Source organism: Argiope bruennichi, chromosome 7, assembly GCF_947563725.1.
Source record: "Argiope bruennichi chromosome 7, qqArgBrue1.1, whole genome shotgun sequence".
Lineage (NCBI taxonomy): Eukaryota > Metazoa > Arthropoda > Arachnida > Araneae > Araneidae > Argiope > Argiope bruennichi.
Genome location: NC_079157.1, coordinates 108,024,012 through 108,043,894, shown reverse-complemented (window position 1 = coordinate 108,043,894; position 19,883 = coordinate 108,024,012). Strand labels below are relative to the sequence as shown.

The window sequence follows — 19,883 nt, the reverse complement described above, 5'->3', positions numbered from 1 at the left end:
CCATAAACACTTTGGTGCCTCTTTTGAAACTGATTTTATGTGTGCTGAAAAAAAAATGGTTCCAGTTTTTATTATTAAACTTTTGCTTGTAAAGTATGACAGTAGTTTTACTTACTTTAACAACTTAAATGTAAGACATGAATGTTAAATGATAAAAAAATGTCTTCTTTAATAATTCATGTAAATCAATTTATCTGATTTAAAAAAAAGCAAATTTCTTTAAATTTACAATAACTTAATTAGGAATGAGACAATCATATAAAAAAAAAATGGTTTACTCCATTCTGGGAAATTTTACTTTCAATTATTGTTGGAATTTTTTTTTAGTAATTTGTTTGCAAATACCAATAAGAACCTGAAAACAAATGAGCACTCCCTATTCTTAGCATTGATCCTATATTATCCTGATTATTTCTTCTTTCGCCCTAGTACCAACAAGATTTTCTGGAAAATTGTCTAAATGATTGGGAAAGTAATAGATATGCTGACGTTAAAACCAAAGTACATAAAATTATAAAACCTGTTGTTCACAATAGCAAAATAATTTTTAGGCTTGTATTCGCCCAAAAAATTCTTAACAGCTAAAAAAAATGTTTTGACTTATAATTTATGGAATTCGCTAAATAAGGATTGTTAATGAATTATCTGATTTTACGACTTTAGAAAAATGAGTTATTTTTATTTCGGGTATTTTTTTATCCAATAATACAAAACGTCTTTTCCTGTTAAAAAATTTTAATGGACATGTTTCATTAATTTTAGTTTGATATCGAGCGGAGGCAAGAGGATTCTATGTCCTCAGACTAAACTAATGGCTTTTTTTCCCCTCCAATATTCATACTCTATCACTTTGGAAGCTCACCCTTTTATTATTTAATGGTATTGTTTGTTTCTATTATTCAATACGTAAAAGGATATGTCATTTGGTCTCCTTACTGTTGAAGACGGTAGTTAATCTTTAAATCCCCTCAAATTTCCGGTTGAAAAATTCATATATTGAATCTTAAAGATCAAATCTATGGCATCATATTTTTTTTTTATTCTTCACAGAACTTTCCTAGTGAAAACAAATACAAACAAAATTCGTCTTCTTTTTTTCTTTGATTTTTCTGTTTGAGGAATAATTTACTCTGTTTTAAGTATTATATAATTTAGTTACGTTAAATCTCAAAGTTGAAGTGAAGTGGAGAAAAAAATTTTTCGTATTTGAAATCTGCTCCTCATATATATATATATATATATATATATATATATCCTGTATTTTTATTTTTTCCATTATTTATACAAACATTTTTTTAAAAAAAATATTTAAAATACTATATCTATATAGAAATTATTGGGAATTTGACTTCTTTACAATTTCGGTAAAATTTTCTAACAAAAAAGTTATTCCTATAAACTAAATGGCATTTCATATCTAGCTATTTTTATCGACAAATATATATATCCAGTGACTATTGAATCTAAATTTATTCTTTTTTATGATTAATTATAAAGGTTCATTTTGCCATTTTTCGAACGTAGTTATAAATTTCGTTGTTGAGGAAAGTAAAATCCTTTGGATGGGAATAAAGCAATGAAAACGTCGTAGAAATTATTTTTAAAAAAAGTGTCTGTAAAGAAGGCCTACTTCTTTAAATGACTTAGATCACGAAAATTATGGAATCGTTCAAAATCAAGGCGTTACATTGTTAATGCAGCTATCACAAATCAACTAAAGCCACAAAACAACTATTATTTCTTATAATAACAACACGCGTCTCTTACCAATGAAGTTTTACACAGTTTCTTTCGTTTACCGCATTGATGTCAGCGGTTTAAAGGAATTTCGGGTAAATTCCCTTAAACTACTGATATCAACGCGGATTTATTTCACAACAGATAATATTAAAAATAAAGACGCTGCATCAGGATGTTGTGATAGCCGGTTCTACCCTTTAATTGAAGGAGTAAATTATTGACCGCAAAGCTATCATTTTCACCTTAGCTGCATAATTGAACGCTTTCTGTGGGCTGGGGTAACATCCTTTATAAAATCTTAATCGCCGTATGACCGATTATCTGCAGTATTGCATCGACTGTTATTTCTTCAGGGTCAAAATTATAGTTCAACCTTTTGAAAAAGTAAGTTTTTGCTTTTAGAAAAAAAAAGGTAACGAGTTGATCGTGACAATTTTCCTTGAATTTTGACTGTTTGACTACTTTGGCGGCAATAGAAAAAGAAAAAAAGAAAAACCTTTGCTGACACATTTCTTTACAAGTGATTTTATATTGCCATTAGAAGTAATTGTTCGTAACTGGCGATTAATCAGATGATTATAATACTGGCACCCGCCAACATAATATTGTTTCGGGTAGCGGACATCGGCATCTATAAAACTAAATGTTTTGATGTTGTTTTTCTCGTACATTCACACCATGTCGCCGTTATGTATCACTTTGTCGCACAACGGTAAGTATCTGGTATCTATTCAATGATGGAAGAAAAGTATTTGATTAAGCATATGACAAAACAACAAAAACGATTTGTATAATGTTTTTTAACAAATGAAATATCTCGCTAAAAATTATACAAATTTTTTTTAAGTTTTTTCATATGTCGAAATGCAGGAAAATAAATTGAAAACCAAAGTGGTATAATTAAAAAGATAATTTTTGAAATTTAATCTGGTGTAAAATTTATTTTTATATTATAGTATTTTTGGAAATTGCAGGCGGAAAAGCAATAAAATGCGATTTAATTATTAATTAAAATTCTGATTAGGATTTCAAAAATGTCGCTTCCAGGTACAGATTTCCAAACATGTATTTGTACGTCAAAAATATACAGTAAAGGTCTATCTGAGAGTATGAGTACACGCAAATATATATTATCCTTTATTGATCGAAAAGATATTTATAATAAAGTTTAGATATTGCTCATCGCCTTGTTGCACTCGAGATATACATTTATATATTTACAAGCAGACGTACGATACATATTGAAAATTTACAGGCAATCTAATGTCAAACTCTCGCTTTCAAACGTTCTGAAAAGCACCCGAGAAAGGATCTATTAACTAAACGACGCAGAGATTCAGCTACATAACCTGAGAAAACAAATATTATTTCGAAAATTACAATGGAAGAATAACTACAAAAGAGACCTTCTCCAAACCGAATAATTTCCCAAAACTTTCTCGGTTAACTTTCCCATATCAACGGTACATACACAGCAGAAAACTGAAGTCGGAACATGCTACTGAGTGCCTAAACTGCCAAAATTACGAGAAACCCAAACCGGTTTATATCCTGTCCAATCCTGGAAGAAAGTCCATCCAGTTTCACCCGGAATATTTACCACGTCCTACAATAAAACGGGTCCTTTCCCTCCAAAAAATGACGTCAATTACACCAACTTCCAACTCGGCAGCAAACAACCTTTTTAACTGCCCCCTTTTCCGATTCGGAATCGGAAGTTCCCAAACTTCGCGCCCTAAAAATCGGCCCAAAATTCCGACACTCGAAATGGCAACGGGCGAATATCGTCCATATTGGTCCTTCCAAACGACATCGGGGCGGTGAAATACGGGAGACCATCTAATGGCTTCCCACTCATTATTTCGCCATTATAGTCCCCACTGCGAGATACTTTAACCACCCCTTTCCCCCACATGCATATTTACCGCACACTTGGACCCGAGCCTCTTAAATTTGGAGAGAGAAAATTCACTTCGAAGTCACTGAAAATGTGTCTCTGTTAATGGTGTATTTAGAAGGGGGAGGGAGGGAGGCAAGGGCTTCTATGAGGGATCGGTTTGACGTGTGCTTGCTGATTTTGTGGCTCTTCGGTATTGATGAATTAAAAGAAATGGCTTTTTGAAAAGTTTCAGCTCTTTCGGGAATGGTTGAAAGAGGTGTTGTGTTCCTTTCTTTCCTTTAGTTCGTGCATATTTGCTTTTAGTCTGGTTTGGTTGTTTATTTACTTTTGTTTTGTCGACCCATTTAGAATCTTCTGTCTTATTGAAACATCGTAATGCAAAAAGTATCTTACAGTATGAAAAACAAATATTAATTTTGTATTTTCAGCTTAACTGCGGTGATCTTATGAGGGTTGACTTTTAGTAGCAACTAGATGTTAAGACCATGCCGAATCTTTAGGTAAAAATTTTACATTTGTTGTGCATTATGCTTTTAAGTATGTATTCATACCAAAGATATCAAATTCGAAGTCCTGTTCTTAAATGAAAATTTTTCTTTTATTGTGTATTGTAATGGAATTCGGGCTCTGACCTAGTTTATTGAATTTAAATAAAGCTAAACTTTAGTATTAAAGGTTTCACAAGAGTATTTTCCAATATTTATTCTCTGTGATGTTTTGAGTATTTATTTGCATCAAATTCAATGATCTTTTTTAGTTTTTAAGAGTTTAGGGTTAAAAAAATCCATCCCTATTATTCCGTTTTGTTATACTCAGAAGATACTTCAGAAGGTGTGGGTAAGACTGCAGTGAAATGTCGTTTATATGAGTAATTGTTGATTCGGCAGTCTTTGGAAATGAAAAATTACCTCCTTATCTGTTTTCCTCTTTTTTATTATTAAATTAATGAACAATATCCATTTGAGAAATGACCATCTTACTGATTAAATTAAGAATACATACAATTCTTTAAATGTATGTACATTATGTGCTATTCTTACATTGAATTATAAGCTGGAATTAAAATTAGCTATTATTAAATTATAGGAATTAATTAAGCTATTATTCAAAAATACTGTAAGTTTCAGAAGTGATGGTCATATAAATGCATGACACGACAGTAAAAGGGGTCTAGTACAATAGTTTTTGACTCTTTCGGAAATAGCTGAAAAAAAAATAACAAATCCTATTTTCTTCGGTTTTGCTCAAGTAAGCTGTAACATTTAAGTTTGTTTTGGTTATTGGCAACCTCTTTGTTTTGTTGACATATTCAGCATAGGCAATTTAATAGATTTTTTTGTGCCAGTTGAAATTTTTTTTTCCCCCTTTCCGATTGTATTTTCCTATTATTATTGTTTAGTGTACCAACTTAGATTCAATGATAACTGCGATAATTAGATGTTTTTTGCTACAATTTCTAGTCATTTATTCCAAAGAATCTAGTTGAAACACGCTTTATTAAAGTTTCTGTAGCCCCAAATTTATTCACTCTTCTTTATTTAGTGTGATTATATACAATTCATAAGTTACACTTATAAAAATGATTAATTCAAGAACAAGGAATGTACTCTTTTCATTACTCGTTTTACATATTTTTTCTAATTCTATTTATATATTTCTAAAGATTTGGAACGCTACATTGTGATGTGGCACCATTTACTGATCGGTGCATTGCAGTCAATTAAATGTAATTATTTGATAGCTTTTAATGAAATATTTTGTATCCAAGTGATGTTTTAAAAAGCTGTTTTGCTCATTTATTTTGACGAATTATCTGATAATGGTCCATGTAATAATGATTGTCAGTTCTCGATCCTATTGCTGCAAAATCGTCCAATAATTACTCACAACAGTACTTAAGGTTTCTCTCCACAATTAAGATTCCGACTTTTAAATAAACTTTCTTTATTTGGCAAGAATATCTTCATTTTAATGTTTAAAAATAAATCAGTTTATAAAGCACCAACAGTTCGATTCTCCTTGCCAGACATCGCACAGAGCACAAGCTATGCTTATTAAAATAAACTCTCTTCCTTCTTCGTATTCCGAATTCTCAGTATTTTAGGTCACATGCCAGCCCCCCTGGATTTGCTACCCTCAAGTCTGCCATGTATTGGCATTGAAAAGAAGTTTAACTGCGCTCTATGCCACAAACGTGAAGCCATACAATCTAGGTCTGAAATGGTAACTGATACTACAGTGGTAACCTAATGGGAATTTGTTCCATGGAAAACAAAAGAACTTCAACCATGTTGTAGAAACATAATCGAGGCACACGCAAAGCACTGGATTTTGGGGAAACTCGCAACATAAGAAGCTAATTAATGCGAAAACAATAAGAGTGCCTGGATCATACAGCTAGATCTCTCCCCCCAGAGAGTATTGTTACTCGTGACAGTGCCTTCCCTCCTTATACAGGGTGAGCAAAAAGTCCGTAAAAACTTTGAAAATTCATAAAACCTAAAAAATAACTGAAATAAAAAACGATTTCCAGTTTTAGCATTGATTTGGTCGCGGAAAAGTAAGTTTTTAAAAGTAGATAAAAAATTTCAAAAAAAAAAAAAAAATCTTATAGATGGCGCTGGTACGAACGACTTAGTAGGAAATATGCAAACGAGGCAGGTGATTATAAATACTTACGCTCTTGATTCAGAACCAGTTCTCCATTACATGCCATGTGAATGAACAAGGAGTGGGAAAGATAATGCTTTATTGGTGAAACTGATTAACATGAATCAGAAATCAGTGACTGTTGCACTGCGTAAATACCGACTTCAGAAAAATGTGAAGACTAGAAAAGGGCCTTTAATAGTAGCGAGCCTAATAAAGCTTGTTCATTGTTTGAGGAAACTGGATTGCTGGAGGATCGTCCGAATGACCAAGTCTAAAGCAGACACGTTCGGCGCGCGTTGCAGCTCAAATGGAAACACCAGCGTCAGAATCCGCTGCAGGGACTAGCAGTACACGGAAAGCTGGAAGAAGCTAAGTTTCTAAGGCCTCCTTGGTCTCCAGATCTGACACCAGCAGACTATGGGGAAATTTAAAATCCCAGGTGTTTCGATCTCGTCCATCCAATCTGTTGGAATTTAAAGATGGAATCCGCCAAGAGATGTCATGTGTGCAGCCGAACATGCTGCACTCTTCCGCTGCTGGATTTGTGACACGCCTGCAATGTGTTATCACCTGTGATGGTGGACATGTGGAACACATATTGCTGTAATAAATAGTTTGATAACATTATTATTTGCATGCCTTTTCTTTCACTTATGTACAAACGGTACCTATCGGCTGTTTTTCTTTAAAAAAATCCCGTGACTTATCGATGCTAAACCTATAAACCATTTTTTATTTTGCTTAATTTTTCGGGTTTTATGAATGTTTAAAGTTTTTATGGAATTTTTACCCACTCTGTATAATTAATTCCCTGATAACACATAGAATTTCTCAGGAAAAAAAAAAATTGGATCTCGTTTCCAAATAGAGATAAGGCAAAAATTCTTGCATTTTCCAGAATCCTCATTTTCATATCCAAATATGTCGCCAAAATCAAAGGTATTTGACCTGATATCTATTTATTTTCCATTAAGAATTCTTGTATCTTTCCAACTAGGAGATTCATACTGCAGTCAAATGGTATTATAGATTGATATTGTTTTCAGAAGGAACGTAGCATTTGAGATAGAAATTCTTCACCTGTAGAGTAGACCCTCAGGACAGCATTTATTAACTATGCAAAATGAAGAATTCTGTCAGTTTTCTTTCAATGCAAGAAAAATTAATAATCTTGTCATATTTATTCAAAATATAGTTTTTTCTAATGTCACATGGAACTTCTCAGAAGAATTTTTTTTATCTTTAGTAAAATATGAAAACCAAACAAATGTAATTTGATCTTTTGATCATTATGATTTCATTTTTCTCGTTAGTATTTCTACATTTATTGACAATAAACATACAAGTTTTCTTCTTAGCAAATCAATATTAACAAGAAAATATTTATAAAAGCTGATTCCTGTAACCGGCAATTTTTCTTTATTGAAAAACAATCGGAAAACATCAGTATAATGATCCGAATCAGCAATGTTTGGGTGTTATAAAAACCTGCATGTAATTTTTTCGGTCAATTATGTGTCTCTCTTTGCAGTGAATTTAGAGTTCTAAAATTTACTGCAAAAATAACAAAACTACATAAAGGTGGAAAAAAGATTATTTCTTATGAATGTGAAATTGAAATCGGATGACACCCTATCTGGAATGTCTATGGTTAACTAATATATTCATAAGAACCAAAGTTACTTGTGCGTTTCAAAGTGATTTTTCTGTTTTTAATTAAATATTTTGAATTGATTGCAAATTTAAACATAAAAGACGAATCAGAAATATTATGTTGTGTGCAAGGATTAAAACTAATATAGAAATTGAAGTCTTAAATGCTAAAAGGTTGGTGACAGATCCTGGTCATTGGATCATTTCACGGATTTCAGATATGATTGCGTAAAATATTTCTGGGCATAGTGCACGTCGGTGTTAAATGATTCTCCTTCTGACTTTGTGTGGAAATTTGGAGAGGGGTTTATTGGATGAATTGCAATGCTCGTCTTCTTACCATCAGAAGGTCTGTTCTAAAATATCTTGTATTTTTCTAAACATATAGTCGACTTCACTCTGAGGCTTAGTATCATTTGAAGTAGGCATTCACAATTTTAAAAGATCAAAACTGTACAAATAAAAGATGAGTTTGCAAATCAAAAATATCAGTGTCAAGGGAAGCGGTCATCTCCGGTAATCTGCGCATCCCTTTATCGGTCGGCGGGCAAAAGACGGCGACTATTCCATTAAAGGCTTTCAGTCCATTACCGGAGAGCGGTCATTTGGCGTAAAGAGATCAGCTCGCAAAGCGCACTTTGCAAACCTTTTAATGTGTCTTTTCTGTGCCAGAGATTAGCGACCGCTGGAAGAACTGCTCCGGAAAGAGTTCAAAGTGGAACGAGTTGCCGGCTTTTAAGGAATCCGCGTGCTAATTAGGGGGATTAGTTTCTGCAAGGAGGCCTTCTGGAATGTGTCCGAGAACTGCCATCGATGATGACGATAATGATTGATTTTATTTTTACTTCGCCTGATGAAGATAGCCAGGATGGCCTTGTGGTTCGTTTCAGCCTTAATTTGTCGTCGACTCTGCTCGGATTTGGTAGTTGCTGAAAGTATGTTGCAGAGATTGTGTCGGCCTCTCCGCCATCAGTTTGTCATTTTTGGTGGCGTGCTAAGCTACTTTGAGTTAATCTTTTGACAGTTCAGTTTTCTGCACTATGTAATCACAATCCTATATTTGTGAATATGTGTTGTCGTTTGGATTTAATTGTCATGAGAAAATCTATGATATCTCTGAATATAATATTGTATTGCCTTATAATGTATATGAATGGCTTGTAATTATATAAATAATTATGAGCTCGAATGATGCTTGGGCAAATTTATTAAGTGATTAAAATAGCCACACTGGCCTTTAAAGCATATGGGGCCTACCCCACCGTGTCGTTATCGCCCGCTCATTTCAATGATTCTCATTGAGAGGCCTTTCATGAATTAAATGATTAAATAATTTTACTTTCCGGCTTTGAGGAGTTTAAAAGTTTTACATTAAATAAAATGCTAAATATGCGTGTTTGATAGCTCACATTTTATATTTCATAAAATCTGAAAAACTATAGGGGCTACATATAATCCTATTCAGATAATAAACGCCCTTTTTATGGCTGAAATATAATACAAGAGAATATAATTAATTGGAAAAAATGTCTAATTTTTGTACGAAACATTAAGAATTAAAACTTGAAAATAAAATTGTGCCCGGTGTTATATTAATACGTTAATCGCTACTGTACAAAATATTGTTTGGACCTACTGTACTTCGGGAAACAACATGGAAGCATATGTGATCCATATTGTCTGAGAAAATATTACCTGCGTGACATATTTGTTTCACATATTAAAGATAAATATTTTCTAATATCTAAACTAATGTGGGAAGAGATAACTAATGTCATTAGCACATTTATGAAAGGGTTTCGACAGAAACTATAATAAGTATAGAGTATTTTCTTCATGAGGATGTAAGGAATGATAGATTGTAAAGCCACACTTAAATTGGCATCTTGTGCCATTATTTACATTTTGTAATACAAATATTGAAATATTAATTGAAAATAAATGAATCCCTTTGATGGCAAAGTTGTGTAATCTTTGCTTTAGAGCCTTTTTTATAAATCGTATATTCTTCAGTATTGTGTTCTTCAATATTCTTAATTTCTGAAGAATTCTAATTTTGGGAAATTAAATTGCTTTTTTATATGCATAATTCATGTTTTATTACTATTTTATATCTTGAAACATTATTTTCAAATCTCTGGCAAAATCGTCTTGTGGAAAACTTCATAAATTATAACTTTATTTCGTGTTCAAATTTCATATAATTTTCAATATTTTCTATAGCTGCTGATCAATAGAATAAGCAATCGTTTCATTTAGAAGGATTTTACAGTTGTTTGGATTTTTCACAAATCGAAGAAATTGAAAATTTTGTGTTATTCATTAATCGAACTCCAATACTGAAAGATTGGATAGAAATATAACTAAATTCTTAATTACGGGCCTTGAAAATATGTTTTTTGCTTACAAGATTTTAAACGAATTATTTGATAAATTTTTAAACTAAAATATAATTTCTTTTAACCCCTTTTTATTTAAAGAAAAATCAAACTTCTTCCAACTTTTTAGTCTTTTAACTAAAATATTTTTGTTTCATAATTTTTTTTAAAAAAAATTAAAAAATATATAAGTATTTTATACCATTTTTCAAAAAATTTGTCCAGTATCTTGTCACATACATTAATTAACGATATATTGAAAAATATACTATTAATTATAAAGAAATTTTTAAAAAAGCGTTTTCCTAATTATTTAATAAAATGGGGAATTTGTTACTATTAATTCTAAATTATAAATTTCTTCGACTAGATTAGCAAAAGTGTAGGTTGCACACTTCCTGTAACAAAGCATCAAGATAAAATTTGCAAAATTCCAAATAATTATCACTCGAATAGTTTTGTATTTTTATGAGAAAAACATGATGAGATTATTTAATATTATTTGTCTAATGCTTTGATTGAAATTTAAATGATAATATTTTATTAAATGGAAATTCAATAATTAGCATAGTTAGAAATATCTAAGTAATTGATAGTTGTAAGTACAGTAAAAATGCAAAGGTTAAAGCCATGAACTCTATGAGCTCATTCACAGAAACTTTCAGCTATTCTTTTCTTTATTAAAACAAAGAAAAATTTTTAGTCTTTTCCAGAGCATCTAATTTAAACACCTGCCGATAAAACCATTATAATCTAATAAATTTCATTAGCATAACGTGTTTTATAGCTTGAGTTCCAAGCCCAGAACATCTGTCAGTCACGTTCTTTTGGTTAAACAAAACATATTATCTGATTATGCAGATGATTTAATAGGCTAATGATGCGCTTCGATAGATGAAGGATCGTCTTTAGCCATTTTCCTTTTTGAAGTTATTTATTCTCCTTAAACTTTCGAATAATTATACATTACAAATCGCTTACATCACTTTCATATGTCTAAACATTGAATAATAATCTAATCTTCCGCATATTAATCTTTAATATGCGGAAGAATCTATATTTGGTTGTTATAAAAATATATTATCACATTTTTCTAGGAATTGAAGATTTTTATCAAATTTAATTACGAATGCGATAAGGTTTTCATTTTCTACTACTTATTTTGAAAAGTGGAATTAAAACAAAGAATCGTGACATAAGGATGCGGTAAAAATTTATAATTTATATCTAAAAGATTAAAAAAAGTGGTCTTTCTTTAATTAAAAAGATATTGTATATTTATGAAATATAAAAATTCTTCTGAAGCTGACCGCGTATTCAAAATTTATTCAGCCTAAAATAGAAATGCTTATTAAGCTCTTGTTGCTTTCTTTATTACTTTCTTTGGCTTGATTTCATGATAAAAATGCAAAAACTTTTATTCTTTTAAAATTAGAGTCTATTAAGGAATTAAGAATTATAAAACGAAATCAATTGATAGTTAAGTACTCAATAGAACAGATTCTATACATATGGTTATTCATAAGGTACTTTTTTTTATATTTGAAGCATTTTACTCATAAATTTTGCTTCTATTCTTAACAGAAATGTTTATATAATTTTTTATATAATACTTACAGTTGCTAGATAGCTACAGACATGATCCTTTTCAACTGAATACGTTTCAATATTTTTTACTGTTATAACTTTTAATGTTTTCATTGTAAGTAGGAAAAAAAAATCCTCGTTTTCTATACTATTAAACATTAATAAAACTGAGATTTTGTTCAATCATATATTCTAAATCAGGAATGAAAATGCGTCGAAATGTATTATTGATAGTGATGGGATGGACATGCTTAATTCTAAAAGCATGGTGCTTCAATTCATTTACTCGAAAGAAGAGAAATTAACATCTATAAGAAGAGCGATAAATTTATCACCCCACGGACCGCAAGGGATCCATAAGGAATATCTTTGCTGGCTAATAAACGTAGCAGTAAATAAAAAAAAATGTAATAAATATTTCGCTGTGTACATTTTAATTTCTCGTACGAAGTATGCAAAGAAAAAATAATATAATCATTAAAAAAAGTCGAAATCGAAATTTTTTTTAATCTCCATGAGTTCGAAAAACGTGATATCGGAATTATATTTGTCTGTATGGGCCGATAACTCAAAGACTCGGAGATAGCTTGCTGAAATTTCGTATATGGTCTACACATAGATTCCAAGCTTGCAGATTTCTATCAAATTTTGAACGAAATGTAATTAGATAAAGTTTGTCTCTTAGTCTGTTTAAATATAAGTTAATACGGTAATTACATGGGAGAGTTAGAGAGATAAAATTTGCTGCACAATTTTGGCATCTGAAGGGCATACTTATCAAATTAAGAATCAAATCCGTTAAGGGGTTAACCGTCTGTCGGTCTGTACTTTCACAAGCATGTAAACGTACTAACTCAAAAATAAAAAGACATAAACGTGTGAAAATTTGTATATGATCTTGTAACTATAATTGTGGTTTTATGACAAATTTGATTTCAGTTTGGTTAGGAGAAAGCAGTCCAAAATGTACATTAGATTTCTAGTTCTTGGGCATCAATCGTATTTTTTTGGAGTTGGGATATTAATCCTAACCAGCGATTTATCACCGAAATTCGCACACCACTGGCCTTCTTAGCAAATATTACTCACCAATGGTATTCTGTAAATAATACTCAAATATATTTATCAGAGTATATGAGAAAGCTTTGGGAGATCGCTGACGTTAATTTAAATTATTAATAGTACAAGCATATTGCAGCTTTCGCGAATGAATCGATTATTATTCATCATGAATGCACCATCATCAGCAACAGCAACAAAAAACATTTATGTTCAATATTTTCCTCCTTAGCCTATGAGGGGTGTAGTACAGCTGCATTTTTCATGCTTTCGACACTTATTTCAGAAATTTTTATGGAATTTTCGGAACTCGTGCTAATGCGTTACATTATTAAAGTACAAATAGTGTTTATATGTATTTATGAATTTCAACAAAAACACTATCTTTCTCTCCGACTGCATACTGAAATTGATTTCCGCAACAACGGAGGAGTCGAATGTTTTACGTATGAAATAAGTCTCCCATCGTATAACGTTCAAGGCCCACAGAAAATACAAATCTTGAAGATCTTTTTCCCTTCTAAACTCAAAACGAAATATTTTTTTAAAAAAAAATCAGGTCTGTATTTATAAACGTAGTTTTAGTGTAAAATTTTGGCATACTGAAATAAAAAAAATAAAAAAACATTTGAAGAGTTGGTTTCAGTATAGCATTATGTTAAAAAGAAGTAAAAATTGATAAAAGGCTTCTTACTGCAACCTAAATATTTAATAATAGAGGTGGAGATTTTTTAAATTATAAAACACCACATTTTTTTGAAATCCCGCAGAAAAATCTCGAGGACTCAGAGCCTTTAAGTAAGTGCCTACTTTGCCTATTTAATAATCCGGCCTTGTCAACATTGACATGACATTTTGGGCCTGCTTTGAAAAGACATTTCGAACAAGATATTCCCCTAAGCAAGATGATAGATGCTCAAGAATTAGGGATAAAACATTAACTTTATCGTTCCCCCCCCTTTTTTTTTCATACTGATTTTTCGAAATAAGCTTACATTTTTTTATTAAAAAAAATTTTTTTTTCTTTGTGGTCTACATGTCTCGTTCATTTGATATTTTTTAGCATTTGACTTCATTACATTTGACTTATAAAACTCCCATACCAAATTTCATTCATTTTGCTCATCCCGTTTTAGAACTATCATGATTGCTGACAAACAAACACATCTTTAAATGTGATTATTATATAATCCAAGAATCTTTAATATGGCGTAAGCACACGACAAAGGAAAACTGTTTATTTGCCTCCTTTTAGCTTATGAACTTGATATGCTTTCGTTCAAATATGGGAAACAGGAATTCACACATTTGTCTCTAGGATTTATTTTGTTTTGCTCAAAAGGCGGCAGATTAGTCCTGTAATCTTTTCCAGAGAATAACATCGTGGGGCACAAACTCCAACAGGTCCTTTTAAATCCTTGGTTGCGTCTTCTAACGAAGAGGGTGCCTTCCGAAGCTCACTGACCTTCACCAAGGAGTTAACTGCCTACCATTTGCCAGGGTCTTAACCTGCAGCCGATTTCCCACGTGAAAGCGCCGAGGACTCTTTTTACACATCGTTGCATTTTTCCATTAAAAAAGGCAACTACCACTTCTTCTGTCTCTGTCCCTTTAAAACAATGGGATCGGAGGTGAGTTTGTTTGTTTGTTTGTCATTAACATGCGGCAGATGCACTTTCTATTTTTGGAGAAGGGTTGTTTTCTGTGATTTCGAAAATTCGCTTTGGTCTTATCGAAAATGTTATCTGGATAATAGGGTCCCGGTTCAGTAGGCTTCAGATCTGCTTTTTTTATATACGAGTTCGGATGGTTCCAGCGATATTCGGGTGGAATATTTAGGAGAAAGTGAATGCTCGGGTGGTGTGTAATCGTCTTCGTAATTATGTTTATGGTTCAAAGAAAGTTCAAAAGATATGTTTTCTGAAAGGTCATCTTGTCAAATTCTTTTATTATTTTCATTAAAAATTTTTTTAACGAGTCACGAAATCAGCTTCAGTAAGAGCAGAATCTCCTTAAGCATGTAAAATGTGTTTTCTTTTTAAGAATCTAAAGATTTAAAATTAATAACATAATATTTAAGCGGCATAACATTTAAAATGAACAACAAAAAAAAAGCATAGGTGGTGAATTCTCATAACATTAACAACAACGTAACATTTAAAATGAACAACAACAAAAAAACGTAGTTGGTAAATTCTCCCTTCGATTTTCTGATATGCTTGCACAGTATGATATGTTATATGCTTTGTAATATAGTGAAGATAACTGTGCAACAGTTTACTACCATAAGGAAAAAAAATTTGTGCAAAATTATAAATTTGATGACACGAATGCATAATATATTTCATTTACCTAAAATGTTACATTTTTCAGTTGGTTTTTATATGCCTTTGAGCAAACAGGTTGGCAAATAGTCAACTTTTTCATGGATTCGGTTCAAAATCGGATATAAATCAACAATTATGATGATAAAATCATATGTTAAATTTAATCTTCCCAGCTCCTTTTTGAGTCATCAGGCCCAAACACAAACAGAAGAACAGACAAGTTTCATGTAAATGGATTTCATTTGCAGCTCGATTGGCATTTCTTGTTTTGGTGCAATATCCATTTATCAAATTTCATCTTTTGCATTTAAATTATAGTGATAGATCAACTTATTCCCAAAAAAAATTTTACTGTGAAAGATTTAAAATATGAAAATTTGTTAAACCTCTGAATTTATTAATGATAGCAATATTGTTTCTTTTGCATATTTCATACGATATCAAATAAGAAAGAAAGTAGTTCTTAAATTCTTTAACTGAATTTTGTACTCTATGAAAAGCATGCAGGCCAACTCTAGAAATAATATTAAACAAAACAGAAATCAATAGCACTTTGGTACGGGACTCTTTAAGCCCGAGAATTATCGAGAGTAGTTGGTCCAACCGGTTAAAGGCAGGTTTTACAAATCAAACATTATTCTCAGTTTTAAATGAAAGCTTTTTTTCATCATATATTCTATTAATTCTATTTCTATTTAATTCTCGTAAACATAAAGTATAGTAATTTTTTTTAAATCAACCTCGAGACTTTTTAGAATCGGTATGTTGCGTGCCAAACTTACTGCCATAATGAATATCTTTGGGACCCAGCAAGCTTAATATCTCATAAAAAATTCATAATGTAATTTATAGAATTCATGCGTGTAAGCTAAGTCTTGTCGGTATTTACAAAAGCATTTGAAACTATTTACCGAAGGGGATTTCATCAGAAATATCTAACTAAACCTATAGAAATTGTTTCTCCTTGAAGTGTGAAAGCTTTCCTAGCAATCATTCCAAATAAAACATTTTTTTTTTTAAATTTAAGAAAAAAAAAAAAAAGGTACCGAAAAGATCCAGTAATTTGGCCGGCAATTTAAGTAATCAAATCAAAGCAATATCATTTAGTAATTTTGTGAGAATCTGGACATTAGAGATATGCAATACAATTAACTGTGTTACTTCAGGTTTATGGCATAGATTTAAACACAGAATTGTTGCAATTCTTCAGTGCATTTATTTAGGATTAATTTTAATTATACGTTTTTCCAAACTAATTCAAGGCAAGATAGAAATGATGAGTTCATGACAATATAGAAAGCAGGAATCCGCAAAAAGCAGATGGATGGAAAAATTCTTTGATAATGTCAATGTTCAAAAGATTCAAGGTGCTTTTTCGGCTTATCAAGCCAAATATTTTGGTAATGACGAGTGTTTACGTGAGAATGAATTGGGTTCGATTCCGATCATTATCAAATGAAAAGTGGCTTTCTGATTGGACAGAAATGGAACTGGAAACCTATTGGAAATTCCAGTTTGAAATCTTGATTGCTGAGAAGCTATTGATTAAAGAATTGAATGTTGCCTTGCAATAAGTAACAAAAGATATCTTTGCTTTTCTACTACTATACTATTTTATATTTACATTTGAACATTTTTAAGAAAATGTTTGCTTTTTTATTACCTACTATTTGATTTTTTTCTTGTTTGGTGCTTTGAAGGACCTAAGACTTGAAGAAACCGCTTGTAAGTTTTCGGTTTGCCTTTTGGTGCCCTGAGATTTTGTTTGATACTCTCTTACTGATTGTATCGCAGTGGCACGTCATTTTTACGTTTGGGTTCGGCTTGAGCGGGATTTGGATATTGTATATGAAATTCTCTCCTTTCTTTTTGAAAGTACCTGTTGATTTGAATTATTCCTTTTTACTTTTTCGTACACAAAATATAGAAAGAAATTATTGTAATCGTAAAAATTCTTGAACTCAATTTTGAAAATTATCCACGTGTCAGACAATCTCGAGTTGGAAAAACGTTTTTGGAATTATCTTTGTCTATGAACACGACAACTCAAAAACGCATTGAAATAGACAGTCGAAATTTGGCATATGAACTTAACACCAAATACTAATCCCTTTTGAGTTATCGTGTTCATGCCAAAATTATGATATAATACCAAAATTATGATAGATATAATGCCAAAATTGTTTTTCAGACTCGGGGTGGTCCGAAACATGAAAGTCCGTCAAATCTCGAGTTCGAATTTTTCGGCGATTAAAATATTTTCTATTAGAATATTTTGTATATAAGAAAGTAAACGCAAATAAAATGATTTTATGATTTTATTATTAAAAACTATAGATCTATGGCATGTTTTGGAAGAAACCGGTCGTTTGATATACGTTGATCGATCTATTCATGCATATATGAATACGAAATTTCAAAAACAGTATTAACTTTGTAGATGAAAGAGTACAATTTTGTTGCTGTTGGAAAAAATAACATGGCTTTGTTTGCACTTACATCTTCAGGTAAGTGTAAGAAGTAAAAAACCCCAATGACTATTGGGTGGATTTATGGAAGTGACAAGCAGCTAATCATGGGAGATTTATGGGTATTATTATTGCCAAAAGCGAATGCATTAAGTACGAGAAAAGAATAATAATTTTTTATCATCAATATTCAAGGAGAAACATGTGTGCGCGTGAAAACACCTACACACATGGAAAGACGTGAAAAAATAATTTTAAAATGTTTCTTTTGCTTATGAGAATTATTTTTAATATCTGTATTGATAAAAGTAATACTCATATCAAATGTTTTGCATTCATTGTACCGTTTTAATCACCTCGTTCGTTCCATTTATTGTATTGCAATATTTTTGTAGAAGAAATTAGAACTTTAATTTTTTTAAGTACGAGTCTGCGTTGAAAATTCTAATCTTTGAGGAAATATCGATATTTTCATTCATTTTTAATTTCTGAATAGTCTTCATAAAAGCTTTTGAATTTCGTTTCTAAAATCATTCTTAGGGAAGATGCATTGATTTTTGTATTTTGATAATACGTGCTTTAATATTTTACATTTTTAAAAACATTTTTCTAAAATTTTAAATTTTGATAAAATTGCAAAATTTTTCAAAATTTAAACTATAATTAATATTTCTTAAAATCAAATCTGGTAAAATAATTAATATTTTCTACAGATCTAGAATTCAAAAATAAGCAATCTATTTATTTAACAATATTTTGTAGGTATTTTAATGCTACATATAATTCAGGGGGAAAAAATCATGTTATTTATCGGTCGAAGCCAAATGTTTAAAATTTGGATAGAAATATAGATTATTATTTAATTTCAGTAACTAGGTAATATATTTTTTAAACAATTTGTAATATTTTGGAACAAATTATTTGATAATCTGCCAAATTTTTTTTTATCATTTTAGTTTAAAAAGTTGTTTCCAATTTTTAAAAATATTTTTGAAAGATAAGTGTTATATTTTGTTTTCATGGATGTTCTTTTAGTATATTTTATACAAAAAAAAATGTGCGATTATTTGATTATTTTACAATATTTTTCAAAAAATTCATCCCGAAAGTGGTCACATATCTTAATCCATTTCAGCGAGTCAACAAATTATTCAGAAAATAAAAAGAAACTTGCAATAAGATTGAACCAATTGCCTTCCATGGGGAGGGAGGGGAAGGAAGTCCTGTTAAGTAACAAATAAACAATTTCATGGGTTTGTGGTCAACCAGACACCTGGACAGCTGCGGCTACTTTGTGATAACATTTTTATTTAATCACTCAACGGATTCCTCCACCTGTTGGCAGCGTCCCAGTGGAGTGTGACGCACAGGTGAGGGTGTAGTGACACGCTTGCCTGCCACTCGAAGCAACTGGACCGAAATATCTATGCATGGTTCAGCATGGGAGCAGATAGGAATAGAGGCTTCTTTCTTTCATTTATTGGCAGTGGGAAATTTCTGTGTTAAGAAGATAATAAGCTTTTTGCTATAATTTTTTCATTTGATCGGTTTTTAAAAAGTTACGAAATTTTTGCTAGACATTTTATTGTATTTTGATAAGAAAATACATGCAATTATATAACTGCAAACCAATTAAATTTTGCGGATTTAGGATTCGCCATTGCTAATTGTATTTTAAATAGTTTCTAGCAAATTTAGACAATTCGCAGCACAATCGTATAACGAAAATATTAAGTAAGAAAAAATGTAGCAATTTTTTTCAGTCACACTATGACAAAAAAAAAATCAACGAAATCCGCCCCGACTCCTAAAATTTTCTCGTACATTTTTTCTAATAAATGTATTTGAGCATTATTAACCGCATGCTATTGGCGAGCAATTACGAAAGAGCTTATTAAATTGCGATTTTCGGCGGTTAATTTCTGGAATGCTGTTATTACACAAACAGCAAAACACTTGATGTGTATTTTGGAGCCAAATAATGCGTATTTTGGTCCAAAGCACAAATGTAGTCATTCAATCATATACCAAATTTTATATATTCGTCATTGCTCTATTGAGTTGTCGGGTTTGCATGCGTACTAAAACAGATTGACAGATCGTAACCTCTTGACAAATT

At 31.2% G+C, this 19,883-nt stretch overlaps 1 long non-coding RNA gene across 1 annotated transcript in view; it reads left to right on the top strand.

The window, feature by feature from the left end:
- LOC129974842 (uncharacterized) overlaps nucleotides 1-19,883 on the top strand; it is an 87,403-nt gene that overhangs the window by 6,759 nt on the left and 60,761 nt on the right. The window lies entirely within an intron of this gene.